At 47.7% G+C, this 17392-nt stretch overlaps 1 long non-coding RNA gene across 1 annotated transcript in view; it reads left to right on the top strand.

Annotated features, from left to right (window-relative positions):
- LOC140393376 (uncharacterized) overlaps positions 1-13241 on the top strand; it is a 212294-nt gene extending 199053 nt beyond the window's left edge. Inside the window, exon 3 of the long non-coding RNA XR_011935583.1 lies at positions 12523-13241. This is a non-coding gene — a long non-coding RNA (uncharacterized lncRNA). The remainder of the gene's footprint in view (positions 1-12522) is intronic.
- The last annotated feature ends 4151 nt before the right edge of the window (positions 13242-17392 follow it).

Below are 17392 nucleotides of genomic sequence, written 5' to 3'. Positions count from 1 at the left end.
AGTCCCACGCTCCCTCTCTCAGTCTCACTCTCACTCTCTCAGTCCCACTCTCACTCTCAGTCCCACTCTCACTCTCTCAGTCCCACTCTCGCTCTCTCAGTCTCACTCTCGCTCTCTCAGTCCCACTCTCACTCTCTCAGTCCCACTTTCACTCTCTCAGTCCCACTCTCACTCTCTCAGTCCCACTCTCACTCTCTCAGTCCAACTCTCGCTCTCTCAGTCCCGCTCTCACTCTCTCAGTCCCACTCTCACTCTCAGTCCCACTCTCACTCTCTCAGTCCCACTCTCCCTCTCAGTCCCACTCTCCCTCTCTCAGTCTCACTCTCACTCTCTCAGTCCCACTCTCACTCTCAGTCCCACTCTCGCTCTCTCAGTCTCACTCTCACTCTCTCAGTCCCACTCTCACTCTCAGTCCCACTCTCACTCTCAGTCCGACTCTCACTCTCTCAGTCCTACTTTCACACTCTTAGTCCCACTCTCGCTCTCTCAGTCCCGCTCTCGCTCTCTCAGTCCCACTCTCACTCTCTCAGTCCCACTCTCACTCTCTCAGTCCCACTCTCACTCTCTCAGTCCCACTCTCACTCTCTCAGTCCCACTCTCCCTCTCTCAGTCCCACTCTCACTCTCTCAGTCCCACTCTCACTCTCTCAGTCCCACTCTCACACTCTCAGTCCCACTCTCGCTCTCTCAGTCCCACTCTCACTCTCTCAGTCCCAATCTCACTCTCTCAGTCCCACTCTCACACTCTCAGTCCCACTCTCGCTCTCTCAGTCCCACTCTCACTCTCTCAGTCCCACTCTCACTCTCTCAGTCCCAATCTCACTCTCTCAGTCCCACTCTCACACTCTCAGTCCCACTCTCGCTCTCTCAGTCCCACTCTCACTCTCTCAGTCCCAATCTCACTCTCAGTCCCACTCTCACTCTCAGTCTCACTTCACTCTGTCAAACCCATTGTCACTCTCTCAGTCCCACTCTCACTCTCTCCGTCCCACTCTCACTCTCTCAGTCCCACTCTCACTCTCTCAGTCCCAATCTCACTCTCTCAGTCCCACTCTCACACTCTCAGTCCCACTCTCGCTCTCTCAGTCCCACTCTCACTCTCTCAGTCCCACTCTCACTCTCTCAGTCCCACTCTCGCTCTCTCAGTCCCATTCTCACTCTCAGTCCCACTCTCACTCTCTCAGTCCCACTCTCACTCTCTCAGTCCCACTCTCACTCTCTCAGTCCCACTCTCACTCTGTCAGTCCCACTCTCACTCTCTCAGTCCCACTCTCGCTCTCTCAGTCCCACTCTCACTCTCAGTCTCACTCTCACTCTCTCAAACCCACTGTCACTCTCTCAGTCCCACTCTCACTCTCTCAGTCCCACTCTCACAGTCCCACTCTTACTCTCTCAAACCCACTGTCACTCTCTCAGTCCCACTCTCACTCTCTCAGTCCCACTCTCGCTCTCTCAGTCCCACTCTCACTCTCTCAAACCCACTGTCACTCTCTCAGTCCCACTCTCACTCTCTCAGTCCCACTCTCACTCTCTCAGTCCCACTCTTACTCTCTCAGTCCCACTCTCACTCTCTCAGTCCCACTCTCACTCTCAGTCCCACTCTCGCTCTCTCAGTCCCACTCTCGCTCTCTCAGTCCCACTCTCACTCTCTCAGTCCCAATCTCACTCTCTCAGTCCCACTCTCACTCTCTCAGTCCCACTCTCACTCTCAGTCCCACTCTCGCTCTCTCAGTCCCACTCTCGCTCTCTCAGTCCCACTCTCACTCTCTCAGTCCCACTCTCACTCTCTCAGTCCCACTCTCACTCTCTCAGTCCCACTCTCGCTCTCTCAGTCCCACTCTCACTCTCAGTCCCACTCTCACTCTCTCCGTCCCACTCTCACTCTCAGTCCCACTCTCACTCTCTCAGTCCCAGTCTCACTCTCTCAGTCCCACTCTCGCTCTCACAGTCCCACTCTCACTCTCTCAGTCCCACTCTCACTCTCAGTCCCACTCTCACTCTCTCAGTCCCAGTCTCACTCTCTCAGTCCCACTCTCACTCTCTCAGTCCCACTCTCGCTCTCTCACTGCTGCTGTTGCTCCGCACTGTGATAGAAAGCTTGGTCCACGAACCAATCAATGTGTCATCTCCGCTTGAGCCCCAATCATCTTCTGGCCAAGCTCCCTCTCTCCCACATCGGCAGTCTCCCTCTTCCCGAATCATTGAGTGATATAGCGAGGAAGGTGGGCCATGCCTGTGCAAACTCTGCTTAAAACTATCCACTTAATCCCATTCCCTCCCCACATCCTCATAGCCCTGTAATTTGTTTACTTCAAGTCTTGTTTTAATTTTGTTTTGAAAGATGAGAGTTTGGGGAGAGGACACAGAACCTTTACCCTCTACAAGATGTCCAGGGTTATAACTGACCTGTCCAGGATCAGCTCGGCTGTTAGTCAGAAGTGTGGGAGATCCGTGACGCTTCCAGCGTTCTGGTCGACTACATCTGCAGCAAGTGTAACCAATGGCAGCCCCTAACAGACCGCGTGGTTCGTTTGGAGCAGCAATTGGATGGACTTAGGAGAATGCTGGTGGTGGAAAGCATCACAGACAGGAGTTATAGTGAGGTGGTCACACCCAGGTGCAGGCAGACAGATGGGCGACCGCTAGAAAGGGCAGGCAGTCAGTATCACTCCCCCAATCTACCGATGGGTTCAGCTGACTAGGCGAATCTCCAGACTGCACCAGGCAGACAGGGGGAGAGGAGTGGTGGGGCGGGGGGGGGGGGGAAGAGAGGGGGGGGGGGGAGACAGACAACACAGCGGGAGCTGAACGGTCAGCGGGATCTTCCACTCCTGACCGGCACAGTGAGTCACAGATCTTGCGAGAGCGGGATGCCAGTCTGCATATTGTTGATTGGATGCAGATGAAGGCCCGACCGGAATCGCAGCCCCCCCCCCCCCGCCCCCCCCACCCCCCTGCATCTTGGCCGTTCATCTCCAGCAGGAAGTCACACAGGTCCTGAACATTGTTATGGGCCAGGGTTTAGAGAACCCCAATGTATATCATGGAGTTCACCTGACCCACAACTTTTACTAGATTGTGGTATGGGGAGCACACGGCCCACTCTACAGGTGTGGGACAGCAGAAATTGAAAAACTATTTTTTAAAGCAAAACAATGTTTATTCTATGTTTTATTCTTTTAAAAACACACAGAGAACATCTTAGCAACCATCAATTCAAATACAACCCCCAAAGATTACAACACTACATAATCCTTAAACTTTCCTTTTAACATCCATAAGACTTAAAAGAAAAACGTTTAACAGAAGCACATCAGGTTTAAATTCATTACTGAGAACAGTTATCACTCTGAATTCACCAAATGATCAAGAGATAGTCTTTATATGGCAGAGAGATCAACATTACTCATTCATTGGCTGGCTGCAGCTCCAACACTGAAACAAAACCCAAAAAACACAGACACACCCAAGCTTCTCTCAAAGTGAAAACTAAAAAGCAGAGCCAGAGTTCAGCTCCACCCACACTCTGACATCACTGCAGTAACATGAGCAGACAAACATTTCTTAAAGTGACATTCTCATGACAACATGCCTGCACCAACTGGCGTGCAGTTGTTGAAAACTCACCACTATTCTTAGAAGTCCCCCTATACCAAAAAGGGCCGACATTCTAAATGGTGAACAGGGATTCTCGCTCCCTGACTCCTATGCAGACTTAGGTGGGTGCTATTCAGGTCAAACTATATTTTCAAGTTATTCCCCGATATAATCCATATCTTCATAGAAGAATGTTACCTACTTATCACTTAGTAGCATCGATGTCCTGGGTCCTGTGTTGCTAAGTAAGGACAGTAGGCTTAGGAATAACCACTGTTTAAGGTTAAAACTTTTAAGTTATTTTAATATTATAATTTTTCATTTAAAAGCTGTAATCACTGTCTTTACAGAAAGGTAAAAAGATCTTGCTTCTGGACCCTCCTGGTTGGTTGAAGGGACCTTCAGGCCCACCTTGATAATCAATCTTCTTTAAAGTCTGGTCTTCTTAGATATTTCAGTAAGCTCAGGGAAGGTGGTAAAAGAGGGGGAGGGGTGGCATTGTTAGTCAAGGACAGTATTACGGTGGCAGAAAGGATGTTTTATGAGGACTCGTCTACTGAGGTAGTATGGGCTGAGGTTAGAAACAGGAAAGGAGAGGTCACCCTGTCAGGGGTTTTCTATAGGCCTCCGAAAAGTTCCAGAGATGTAGAGGAAAGGATTGCAAAGATGATTCTGGATAGGAGCGAAAGTAACAGGGTAGTTGTTATGGGGGACTTTAACTTTCCAAATATTGACTGGAAACGCTATAGTTCGAGTACTTTAGATGGGTCTGTTTTTGTCCAATGTGTACAGGAGGGTTTCCTGACACAGTATGTAGATAGGCCAACGAGAGGCGAGGACGTATTGGATTTGGTACTGGGTAATGAACCAGGACAGGTGTTAGATTTGGAGGTAGGTGAGTACTTTGGTGATCGTGACCACAATTCGATTACGTTTACTTTAGTGATGGAAAGGGATAGGTATATACCGCAGGGCAAGAGTTATATCTGGGGGAAAGGCAATTATGATGCGATGAGGCAAGACGTCGGATGCATCGGATGGAGAGGAAAACTGCAGGGGATGGGCACAATGGAAATGTGGAGCTTGTTCAAGGAACAGCTACTGCGTGTCCTTGATAAGTATGTACCTGTCAGGCAGGGAGGAAGTGGTCGAGCAAGGGAACCGTGGTTTACTAAGGCAGTCAAAACACTTGTCAAGAGGAAGAAGGAGGTTTATGTAAAGATTAGACGTGAAGGTTCAGTTAGGGCGCTCGAGAGTTACAAGTTAGCTAGGAAGGACCTAAAGAGAGAGCTAAGAAGAGCCAGGAGGGGACATGAGAAGTCTTTGGCAGGTAGGATCAAGGATAACCCTAAGGCTTTCTATAGATATGTCAGGAATAAAAGAATGACTCGGGTAAGAGTAGGGCTTGTCAAGGACAGTAGTGGGAAGTTGTGCGTGGAGTCCGAGGAGATAGGAGAGGTGCTAAATGAATATTTTTCATCAGTATTCACACAGGAAAAAGACAATGTTGTCGAGGAGAATACTGAGATTCAGGCTACTAGACTAGAAGGGCTTGAGGTTCATAAGGAGGAGGATTTAGCAATCCTGGAAAGTGTGAAAATAGCTAAGTCCCCTGGGCCGGATGGGATTTATCCTAGGATTCTCTGGAAAGATAGGGAGGAGATTGCTGAGCCTTTGGCTTTGATCTTTAAGTCATCTTTGTCTACAGGAATAGTGCCAGAAGACTGGAGGATAGCAAATGTTGTGCCCTTGTTCAAAAAGGGGAGTAGAGACAACCCCGGTAACTATAGACCAGTGAGCCTTACTTCTGTTGTGGGCAAAATCTTGGAAAGGTTTACAAGAGATAGGACGTATAATCAGCTGGAAAGGAACAATTTGATTAGAGCTAGTCAACACGGTTTTGTGAAGGGTAGGTTGTGCCTCACAAACCTGATTGAGTTCTTTGAGAAGGTGACCAAACAGGTGGATGAGGGTAAAGCAGCTGATGTGGTGTATATGGATTTCAGTAAAGCGTTTGATAAGGTTCCCCACGGTAGGCTACTGCAAAATACGGAGGCATGGGATTCAGGGTGATTTAGCAGTTTGGATCAGAAATTGGCGAGCTGGAAGAAGACATAGGGTGGTGGTTGATGGGAAATGTTCAGCCTGGAGTTCAGTTACTAGTGGTGTACCACTAGGATCTGTTTTGGGGCCACTGCTGTTTGTTATTTTTATAAATGACCTGGAGGAGGGCGTAGAAGGATGAGTGAGTAAATTTGCAGATGACACTAAAGTCGGTGGAGTTGTGGACAGTGCGGAAGGATGTTACAAGTTACAGAGGGACATAGATAAGCTGCAGCGCTGGGCTGAGAGGTGGCAAATGGAGTTTAATGCAGAAAAGTGTGAGGTGATTCATTTTGGAAGGAATAACAGGAAGACTGAGTACTGGGCTAATGGTAAGATTCTTGACAGTGTGGATGAGCAGAGAGATCTCGGTGTCCATGTACATAGATCCCTTAAAGTTGCCACCCAGGTTGAGAGGGTTGTTAAGAAGGCGTACGGTGTGTTAGCTTTTATTGGCTTCTTGATGCAATATGTAGATGGTCCAACTCGGGAAGGGGCAGCACTGGACCTGGTTTTGGGGAATGAGCCTGGACACGTGGTTGAGGTCTCAGTAGGGGAATATTTTGGAAGTAGTGACCACAATTCTGTAAGTTTTAGGGTTCTTTTGGACAGGGATGAGGGTAACCCTCGCGTTAAGGTGCTAAACTGGGGAAAGGCAAATTCCGATAACATTATTCAGGAACTGAAGAATTTGGATTGGGTGGGGCTGTTGGATAATTAATCAACATCGGACATGTGGGAGTCTTTCAAGCGACAGTTGATTAGGATTCAGGAAAGTCACATTCCTGAGAGAATGAAGGATAAGTATGGGAGGTTTAGGGAGCCTTGGATAATGAGGGATATTGTGCACCTCGTCAAAAAGAAAAAAGAGACTTTTGTACGGTCCAGAAGGGTGGAGACAGTCGAAACCCTTGAGGAGTAAAAGGAAGTATTACCTTTCACCGAGGAGTTCTTATTACCTTTCGAAAGAATAAAGGGATTCGGGGATATGGTGTACGGGCCGGAGAGTGGAGCTGAGTCCACAAAAGATCAGCCATGATCTCATTGAATGACGGAGCAGGCTCGAGGGGCCAGATGGCCTACTCCTGTTCCTAGTTCTTATGTTCTTATGTAAGTAGGAAGGTACTGAAGTGGGAAATTAGGAAGGCTAGGAGGGGTCATGAAAAGTCCTTGGCATGTAGCATTAAGGTAAACCCCAAAGCTTTTTATTCATATGTAAAAAGCAAGAGGGTGGCCAAGGAAAGGATTGGACCACTTAAGGACAGTGGGGGGAATCTATGTGTTGAGCCAGAGGAAATGGGCGAGATACTAAATGAGTACTTTGCATCAGTGTTCACCAAAGAAAAGGACTTTGTTGAAGATGATTCTTGGGTAGGTTGTGCGGACAGTCTGTATCATGTTAACATCGAAAAGGAGGGGGTATTGAGTCTTTTAAAAGATATTAAGGTAGATAAGTCTCCTGGGCCTGATGGGATTTACCCCAGAATACTGAGGGCAGCAAGGGAGGAAATGGTTGGGGCCTTGATTGACATCTTCATATCCTCATTGGCTACAGGTGAGATCCCAGAGGACTGGAGAATAGCTAATGTGGTACCACCGTTTAAGAAAGGTAGCAGGGATAATCCAGGAAACTATAGGCTGGTGAGCCTCACGTCGGTAGCAGGTAAATTATTGGGGAGAATTCTCAGGGACAGGATTTCTACCCATTTGGAAACAAATGGACTCATTAGCGATAGACAGCATGGTTTTGTAAAGGGGAGGTCGTGCCTCACTAACCTGATCGAGTTTTTTGAGGAGAAGGTGATTCATGAGGGGAGGGCGGTGGATGTTGTTTACGTGGACTTCAGTAAAGCCTTTTGACAAGGTTCCTCATGGCAGACTGGTACAAAAGGCGAAGTCACACAGGATCAGAGGTGAGGTGGTAAGATGGATATAGAACTGGCTCGGTCACAGAAGGCAAAGGGTAGCAGTAGAGGGTGTTTTTCTGAATGGAAGGTTGTGACTAGTGGTGTTCCACAGGGATCGGTGCTGGGGCCTCTGTTGTTTGTAGTATACATAAACGATTTGGAGGAAAATGTAGCCGGTCAGATTAGTAAGTTTGCGGATGACACCAAGGTTGGTGGAGTGAAAAATAGTGTTGAGGATTGTCAGAGGATACAGCAGGACATTAAACTTGGGCAGAGAAACGGCAAATAGAGCTTAATCCGGACAAATATGAGGTAATGCATTTTGGTAGGTCTGACATAGAGGGGAAATATATCGTAAATGGCAAAACTCTGAGGAATATAGAAAGTCAGAGAGATCTGGGCACGCAGGTCCACAGATCTTTGAAGGTGGCAACACAAGTGGACAAGATAGTCAAGAAAGCACACGGAATGTTTGCCTTCATTGGACGAGGCATTGAATATAAAAACTGGCAAGTCAGGCTACAGTTATATAGAACCTTGGTACGGCCGCACTTGGAATATTGCGCATAATTCTGGTCGCCACACTACCAGAAGGGTGTGGAGGCTTTGGAGAGGGTGCAGAGGAGGTTTACCAGGATGTTGCCTGGTGAAAAAATGAAATGAAAATCGCTTATTGTCACAAGTAGGCTTCAATGAAGTTACTGTGAAAAGCCCCTAGTCGCCACATTCCGGCGCCTGTTCGGGGAGGCTGGTACGGGAATTGAACCGTGCTGCTGGCCTGCCTTGGTCTGCTTTCAAAGCCAGCGATTTAGCCCTGTGCTAAACAGCCCCTAGGTCTGGAGGGTGTCAGCTATGTGGAGAGGCTGAATAGACTTGGACGGTTTTTATTAGAAAGACGAAGGTTGAGGGGTGACCTGATAGAGGTCTACAAGATTATGAGGGGCATGGATGGAGTGGATGGGCAGGCACTCTTTCCCAGGGTGGAGGGGTCAGCCACCAGGGGGCATAGGTTTAAGGTCCGTGGGGCAAAGTTTAGAGGAGATGTGCGAGGCAGGTTTTTTACGCAGAGGGTGGTGAGTGCCTGGAACACGTTGCCAGGGGAGGTTGTGGAAGCTGATATATTAACGGTGTTCAAAAGGCATCTCGACAAACACATGGACAGGACGGGTATAGAGGGATACGGCACAAGTAAATGTTGAGGGTTTTGGCCAAGATTAGTATCATGACCGGTACAGGCTTGGAGGGCTGAAGGCCTGTTCCTGTGCTGTTTGGTTCTTTGTTCATACTTAATGATGCTGGGATTGTGCGATCGGGCACTAATTCCTCGGGCCCTCCTCAGCGAGAAACACTCTCAATTCCCATTCCCAGACTACTTTTATTCTGGAACATTAGAACTGTACAGGACAATCAGAGGCCAGTGGGCCCATTGGCTTTGTGCCTTCTCTCAGAAAGAGTTCTCCATTTCGTTTAACGTTCCGTTTCCACACTCCTTTACATTTTTCTTTCAAAAACTTTGGTGATTGATTCAGCTTGCGTACTGTTCCTGCACAGACAATTCATGCCCCAACACCTCTCTGTGTCAAAGCAATTCTCCGAACCACTCCCTTCCTTCTATTAATTGATGATGAACACAAAAACAATATTCCACCCAGTTGCTGACTCATCAACCAGTGAAAATAGTTTTTTCTGTATTTGCCTGACCAAAGCCCTGCTCTCGGATTTCTCCTCAATCTCTTCTGCTACCGTGGGCAGCACGGTAGCACAGTGGTTAGCACCGTGGCTTCACAGCGCCAGGGTCCCAGGTTCAATTCCCCGCTGGGTCACTGTGCGGAGTCTGCACGTTCTCCCCGTGTCTGCGTGGGTTTCCTCCGGGTGCTCCGGTTTCCTCCCACAGTCCAAAGACGTGCAGGTTAGGTGGATTGGCCATGATAAATTGCCCTTAGTGTCCGAAAAGGTCAGGAGGAGTTAATGGGTTATGGGGATAGGGTGGAAGTGAGGGCTGAAGTGGGTCGATGCAGACTCGATGGGCCGAATGGCCTCCTTCTGCTCTGTATGTTCTATGTTCTGTTCGAATGAAAATAATCGCAATTTCCCCCAACATGATTTTTCTAAAGAACAAAGAAATGTACAGCACAGGAACAGGCCCTTCGACCCTCCAAGCCCGTGCCGACCATGCTGCCCAACTAAACTACAATCTTCTACACTTCCTGGGTGCGTATCCCTCTATTCCCATCCTATTCATGTATTTGTCAAGATGCCCCTTAAATGTCACTATCGTCCCTGCTTCCACCACCTCCTCCGGTAGCGTGTTCCAGGCACCCACTACCCTCTGTGTAAAAAACTTGCCTCGTACATCTACTCTAAACCTTGCCCCTCGCACCTTAAACATAGGCCCCTAGTAATTGACCCCTCTACCCTGGGGAAAAGCCTCTGACTATCCACCCTGTCTATGCCCCTCATAATTTTGTAGACCTCTATCAGGCCGCCCCTCAACCTCCGTCGTTCCAGTGAGAACAAACCGAGTTTATTCAACCTCTCCTCATAGCTAATGCCCTCCATACCAGGCAACATTCTGGTAAATCTCTTCTGCACCCTCTCTAAAGCCTCCACATCCTTCTGGTAGTGTGGCGACCAGAATTGAACACTATACTCCAAGTGTGGCCTAACTAAGGTTCTATACAGCTGCAACATGACTTGCCAATTCTTATACTCAATGCCTCGGCCAATGAAGGCAAGCATGCCGTATGCATTCTTGATTACCTTCTCCACCTGTGTTGCCCCTTTCAGTGACCTGTGGACCTGTACACCCAGTTCTCTTTGACTGTCAATACTCTTGAGGGTTCTACCATTCACTGTATATTTCCTACCTGTATTAGACTTTCCAAAATGCATGACCTCACATTTGTCCGGATTGAACTCCATCTGCCATCTCTCCGCCCATGTCTCCAAATGATCTAAATCCTGCTGTATCCTCTGACAGTCCTCATCGCTATCCGCAATTCCACCAACCTTTGTGTTGTCCGCAAACTTACTAATCAGACCAGTTACATTTTCCTCCAAATCATTTATATATACTACGAACAGCAAAGTCCCAACACTGATCCCTGTGGAACGCCACTAGTCACAGCCCTCCAATCAGAAAAGCACCCTTCCATTGCTACTCTTTGCCTTCTGTGACCTAGCCAGTTCTGTATCCATCTTGCCAGCTCACTCCTGATCCCGTGTGACTTCACCTTTTGTACCAGTCTGCCATGAGGGACCTTGTCAAAGGCCTTACTGAAGTCCATATGGACAACATCCACTGCCCTACCTGCATCAATCATCTTTGTGATCTCCTCGAAAAACTCTATCGAGTTAGTGAGACACGACCTCCCCTTCACAAAACTGTGCTGCCTTCCGCTAATACGTCCACTTGCTTTCAAATAGGAGTAGATCCTGTCTCGAAGAATTCTCTCCAGTAATTTCCCGACCACTGACGTAAGGCTTACCGGCCTGTAGTCTCCTGGATTATCCTTGCTACCCTTCTTAAACAAAGGAACATCATTGGCTATTCTCCAGTCCTCCGGGACATCACCTGAAGACAGTGAGGATCCAAAGATTTCTGTCAAGGCCTCAGCAATTTCCTCTCTTGCCTCCCTCAGTATTCTGGGGTAGATCCCATCACGCCCTGGGGACTTATCCACCTTAATATTTTTCAAGATGCACATCATCTCGTCTTTTTGGATCTCAATGTGACCCAGGCTATCTACACACCCTTCTCCAGACTCAGCATCCACCAATTCCTTCTCTTTGGTGAATGCTGATGCAAAGTACTCATTTAGTACCTCACCCATTTCCTCTGGCTCCACACATAGATTCCCTTGCCTATCCTTAAGTGGGCCAACTCTTTCCCTGGCTACCCTCTTGCTTTTTATGTACGTGTAAAAAGCCTTGGGATTTTCCTTCCCCCTATTTGCCAATGACTTTTCGTGACCACTTCTAGCCCTCCTGACTCCTTGCTTAAGTTCCTTCCTACTTTCCTTATATTCCACACAGGCTTCATCTGTTCCCAGCCTTCTAGCCCTGACAAATGCCTCCTTTTTCTTTTTGACGGGGCCTACAATATCTCTCGTTATCCAAGGTTCCCGAAATCTGCCATATTTATCCTTCTTCCTCACAGGAACATGCCGGTCCTGAATTCCTTTCAACTGACACTTGAAAGCCTCTCACATGTCAGATGTTGATTTACCCTCAAACATCCGCCCCCAATCTAGGTTCTTCAGCTCCCGCCCAATTTAGCACATTCACCCTAGGACCACTCTTATCCTTGTCCACCAGCACTTTAAAACTTACTGAATTGTGGTCACTGTTCCCGAAATGCTCCCCTCATGAAACTTCTACCACCTGGCCGGGCTCATTCCCCAATACCAGGTCCAGTACCGCCCCTTCCCTAGTTGGTCTATCTACATATTGTTTTAAGAAGCCCTCCTGGATGCTCCTTACAAACTCTGCCCCATCTAAACCCCTAGCACTAAATGAGTCCCAGTCCGTATTGGGGAAGTTAAAGTCTCCCATCACAACAACCCTGTTGTGATGGGAGACTTTCATTCTTGGTAGAAACCTCTCAAAATCTCCCTTGCAGCATCTCCTGTGCTCCTGTGGGTGTCATATTTGCAGCGGGATGGTCAACTCTTTGTTAATCATTGCCTCGTATACCTCAGAGCCCCACTCTGGCATGGCCAGCTCTGCAGAGAAGGACAGTGGCCTGAGAAAGTGCAGGATTCGCTGGCCGCTGTTTTCTCTGAGCCACCGTCTCAGCCTTTTGTTTCTGCTCGTCTCTTCCAGTGTCTTTCCAAACAGTCAGCCTCCAGAGGTCGCAGCTGTCAGTAACTCTTCCAGTTGCCAGTGTGAGTATTTGCTATCTTCATATCTTGCAGGTGTACTTGTAGAAGAGGAATGGATGCTCAGGAGGTCGTGACCCATTCGCCTTGGGTCCTTGGGGATACCTGTCTTCCATCTGGTTAATGTGGCCAAGCCAATGCAGGAGACAGTGGTTTTGTAATGAGTGTGTGGTGATGTAATTCTTACTCTCCAGGAACTTGGACCTTTTCCTGCCAAGAGATGTTGAGGATATGTCTAAGGTTGCAAAGGTGTAAATTGTTCAGCCGTTTCTCCTGCTTGGTTTACGCTGCCCAGGTCTCACCATTGCTGAGGACACAGGCTTGGTACACTCCGTTTGGTGTTCCCAGTCAGGTTGCTGCTGCTCTACACTCTCTTACTCGACTTGGACATAACAACTGCCGCTTTTGCAATGCATGTGTCGATTTCAGCACCAAGTAACAGATTGCTGGTGATTGTGGATCTTAGATATGTGAAGCTATCAACAACCTCCAGCGTCACATTGTCAATGCCGATGAACAGTGCTAAGGCAACATCATGGACTATGATATCCTCCTGATTCCGATGGCCAAACCAAGCTGTTTATTGGTGCGAGGGAGGCTGCCCATTTGCTGCTGAGTGGGTTCCTCAGCATGGACCGTTAGCATAGAGCAACCTTCTGATGAGGACTTGGCACACTTTATCTTGAATCTCAGGTGGGCACGGTTGATCAGTTCTGATATGAAAATAAACATTGTCTGTAAATGACCCAAATGTATATGATTTTAATTTTGATTTGATTTATTATTGTCACATGTATTAGTCTCCAGTGAAAAGTGTTGTTTTTTGCCTGCTGTACAAACAATGCATACTGTACATAGGGAAGGAAGGAGAGACTGCAGAATATAATGTTACAGTTATAGCAAGGTGTAGAGAAAAGATCAACTTAATACGAGGTAGGTCCATTCAAAAGTCTGATGGCAGCAGGGAAGAAGTGTTCTTGAGTCGGTTGGTACGTGACCTCAAACTTTGGTACCTTTTCCTGACGGAAGAAGGTGGAAGAGAGTATGTCCGGGGTGCGTGGGGTCCTTAATTACGCTGGCTGCCTTTCTGAGGCAGCAGGAATTATAGACAGAGTCAATGGATGGGAGGTTGGTTTGCCTGATGGACTGGGCTACATTCACGACCTTTTGTAGTTTCCTGCGGTCTTGGGCAGAGCAGGCTCCATACCAAGCTGTGATACAACCAGAAAGAATGCTTTCTATGGTGCATCTGTAGAAGTTGGTGAGGGTCGTAGCTCACATGCCAAATTTCCTTAGTCTTCTGAGAAAGTAGAGTCATTGGTGGGCTTTCTTAACTATAGTGTCAGCATGGGGGGAACCAGGACAGGCTGTTGGTGATCTGCACACCTAAAAACTTGAAGCTCTCGACCCTTTCTACTTCGTTCCCATTAATATAGACAGGGGCATGTTCTCCACTACACTTCCTGGAGTCGATGACAATCTCCTTCATTTTGTTGACATTGAGGGAGAGATTATTGTCGTCGCACCAGTTCACCAGATTCTCTATCTCATTCCTGTACTCTGTCTCGTCATTGTTTGAAATCCGACCCACTACGGTGGTGTCATCAGCAAATTTGAAAATCGAGTTGATGGGGAATTTGGCCACACAGTCATAGGTGTCTTAGGAGTATAGTAGGGGGCTGAGGACACAGCCTTGTGGGGCACCGGTGTTGAGGATGATTGTGGAGAAGGTGTTGTTGCCTATCTTTATTGATTGTGGCCTGTGGGTTAGAAAGTTCAGGATCCAGTCGCAGAGGGAGGAGCCGAGGCCACGGAGTTTGGAGATGAGTTTTGTAGGAATGATGGTGTTGAAGGCTGAGCTGTAGTCGATAAATAGGAGTCTGACATAGGTGTCTTTGTTATCTAGGTGTTCCAGGGTGGAGTGCAGGGCCATGGAGATGGCATCTGCTGTGGACCTGTTGCAGCGGTAGGCGAACTGTAGTGGATCAAGGCAATCCGGGAGGATGGAGTTGATTCGTGTCATGACCAACCTTTCGAAGCACTTCATGATGATGGATGTCTGAGCCACTGGACGATAGTCATTAAGGCACGCTGCTTGACTTTTTTTGGTACAGGGACGTGGTCGGCTTCTTGAAGCAGATCGGGACCTCAGATTGTTGTAAAGAGAGGTTGAAGATGTCTGCGAATACCCCCGCCAGCTGATCCGTGCAAGACCTGAGTGCTCGGCCGGGTACCCCATCCGGGCCAGTGGCTTTCCGAGGGTTGACCTGCGAGAAGGCTGCTCTGACGTCTGCAGTGGTGATCTCAGATACAAGTTAATCCGCGGCTTCTGGGGTGGAGGGCTCGCTCTCGCTGACCTCTTGCTCAAAGCGGGCATAGAATGCGTGGAGCTCATCAGGGAGGGGTGTGTTGGAGCCGACGATTTTACATGCCTTCATCTTGTAGCCCGTTATGTCTTGCAGACCTTGCCATAGTCAGCGGGGATCCGTGTGGCGAGCTTGGGACTCCAGCTTGGTCCGGTTCTGTCTTTTGGCATCTTTGATGGATTTCATTGGATCATATCTGGCTTTCTTGTAGAGGTCAGGGTCGCCTGACTTGAACGGCTCAGACCGAGACTTCAGCGAGCAGTGGATATCCCCGTTCATCCAGGGTTTCCGGTTGGAAAACACGCGGATTTGTTTCTTTGGCACACGGCTACTCGGAGAAGAATATGTGCAAAAGTGCCGGTGCCAGAACCCAACACTGCATCCTCTTCACTGCCTTGTGCTCCCCTTCCAGAAATACTCTGAAAACTGAGCTCGACATACAAGTCTGTTCTGATAAAGAGTCACATTGAACTCAAAACGTTAACACTCTCACTCTCCCCAGATGCTGCGCGACCTGCTGAACATTCCCAGAGTTTTCGTTTTTATTTCTGATTTCCAGCATCTACAACATTTTGCTTCTTTTATAGTTAAATAGTCTGAAAAGAATCTGTTGATGAACCAATGTCCTGTCCATGCTGCCCCACTCCCTCCAATACAGCTGTTATGGGCGAGGCAGTTTCAGAACTCCAAAATGTATCATGGGGTTCAACCAACCTCTCCCTTTAATGGATTTGTTGCATTTCCCGAGCACACGGTTTTTTCCCTAGGTGTGGGATTACAATTATGGACACGTGGGTTTTTAAACACAAAACGCTGTTTATTCCATGAACTCAACTTAACATCTTAAATAAACATTAACACCCCTTACTTCAAAGATAACTCAGAAAATATTGCAACAGTAAATACTTCCTTAAAATGTTCCTTCAAACTTCCAAGAGACTTAACGCCTTTAAACAGTATCACATCAGGTTAAAGGATATATATTTTTTCTGTAGAATGGCAGAGATATGTTAGCTTGGGTGACTTCAGCTCCAGCACCTTGCTTTCTTCATGCAGCTCTCTGGAAACCCACAGACACACCCAAGCTGCTGTCTCAAACCGGCTTTCTCCTTTTAAACTGCTCTCAGCAAAACCAGCCAGGCACTTTCCAAACTCCAAAACCAAACTGCAAAATGGCTGAACTGAGCTGAGCTCCACCCACTCTATGACATCAAAGGTACATTGCTTAAACATCCAGTTCTTAAAGGCACTCTCGCATGACTTTCAATTTAACAACATGCCCCGAAAATCCATATGCACAACATCTTCCGTACTTTCTCCATCAACAAAAACAACACCAGTCCTTTAAACAGCTAAATGTTTTTCACAAATCTCTGGTTGTATTCTATAATTAGCCTGTGTATTTCCAGCTAAGTATCAATTTCCTTCTGCTCTTTACCCTCTGGAATTCTACCCACTGCTGATGTCAGGGTTACCGGTCTGGGGTTTCTCAGGTCGGAAGCTGAGAATTATGTGGCAATTGACTCACCTCTGTTGCGAGTGATCTGCTGGAGGTGATCAGTGTTAACTGGAGAGACAAAAACACAAATGTAGCTCTGTGGATCGGACAGACTGCCGCAATCAAGACATTATTTGCTGAAGTTGGGCCCGGTGTTATTGGGTGTGGGGTGAGAGGGGACTGCCTCCGATCACTATCGCTCTTAGCATCCACGCCAGAAGCCATGGCAAAAGAAACAGTGGGAAAAGGGTCAAGTAGAATGTCAGTTGGTGAAGGTGGTGAGGTTTGCAGATAACCAGGCCTCAGTGAGGGTGGCATGTGGCATAGTGGTTAGCACGGGGACTGCGGTGCTGAGGACCCAGGTTCGATTCCTGGCTTGGGTCACTGTCTGTGTGGAGTCTGCACGTTCTCCCCGTGTCTGCGTGGGTTTCCTCCGGGTGCTCCGGTTTCCTCCCACAAGTCCCGAAAGACGTGTTGTTAGGTGAATTGGACATTCTGAATTCTCCCTCGGTGTAGCCGAACAGGCGCCGGAATGTGGCGACTAGGGGATTTTCACAGTAACTTCATTGCAGTGTTAATGTAAAACTACTTGTGACAATAAAGATTATTATTATTACTGTGCCTGTATGGGATTCACCCCCACAACCCAAAGATGTACAGGTTAGGTGGATTGGCCACACTAAATAACCCCTTAATTTAAAAAAACAGGCTCAGTGGTTAGCACAGCAAAAGATCTGCAGATATTAATCTTATCACAACACCCTGGGCATTGTCAATTCCAGCCCCACAGGCCCCGGGGTCCCAATATAGCGGAATAATCTGTATATGTTTTCTGAGATCTTTGACTGCTCCAATGACTTACAGGCACCAGATAATAATAATCTTGATTATTGTCACAAGTAGGGTTACATTAACACTGCAATGAAGTTACTGCAAAAATCCCCCTTTGTGAGTGAAACATTAAAAACTGTTTGCTTACAACAAGAGAATAAACATGCAATGGTAATAATAGAACAACGTTCTGCTAATCCAATTATTCCCC

Source organism: Scyliorhinus torazame, chromosome 16 (assembly GCF_047496885.1).
Source record: "Scyliorhinus torazame isolate Kashiwa2021f chromosome 16, sScyTor2.1, whole genome shotgun sequence".
Taxonomy (NCBI): domain Eukaryota; kingdom Metazoa; phylum Chordata; class Chondrichthyes; order Carcharhiniformes; family Scyliorhinidae; genus Scyliorhinus; species Scyliorhinus torazame.
The sequence above is the reverse complement of the archived record's forward strand: the minus strand, read 5'-3'. Positions and strand labels throughout refer to the sequence as shown.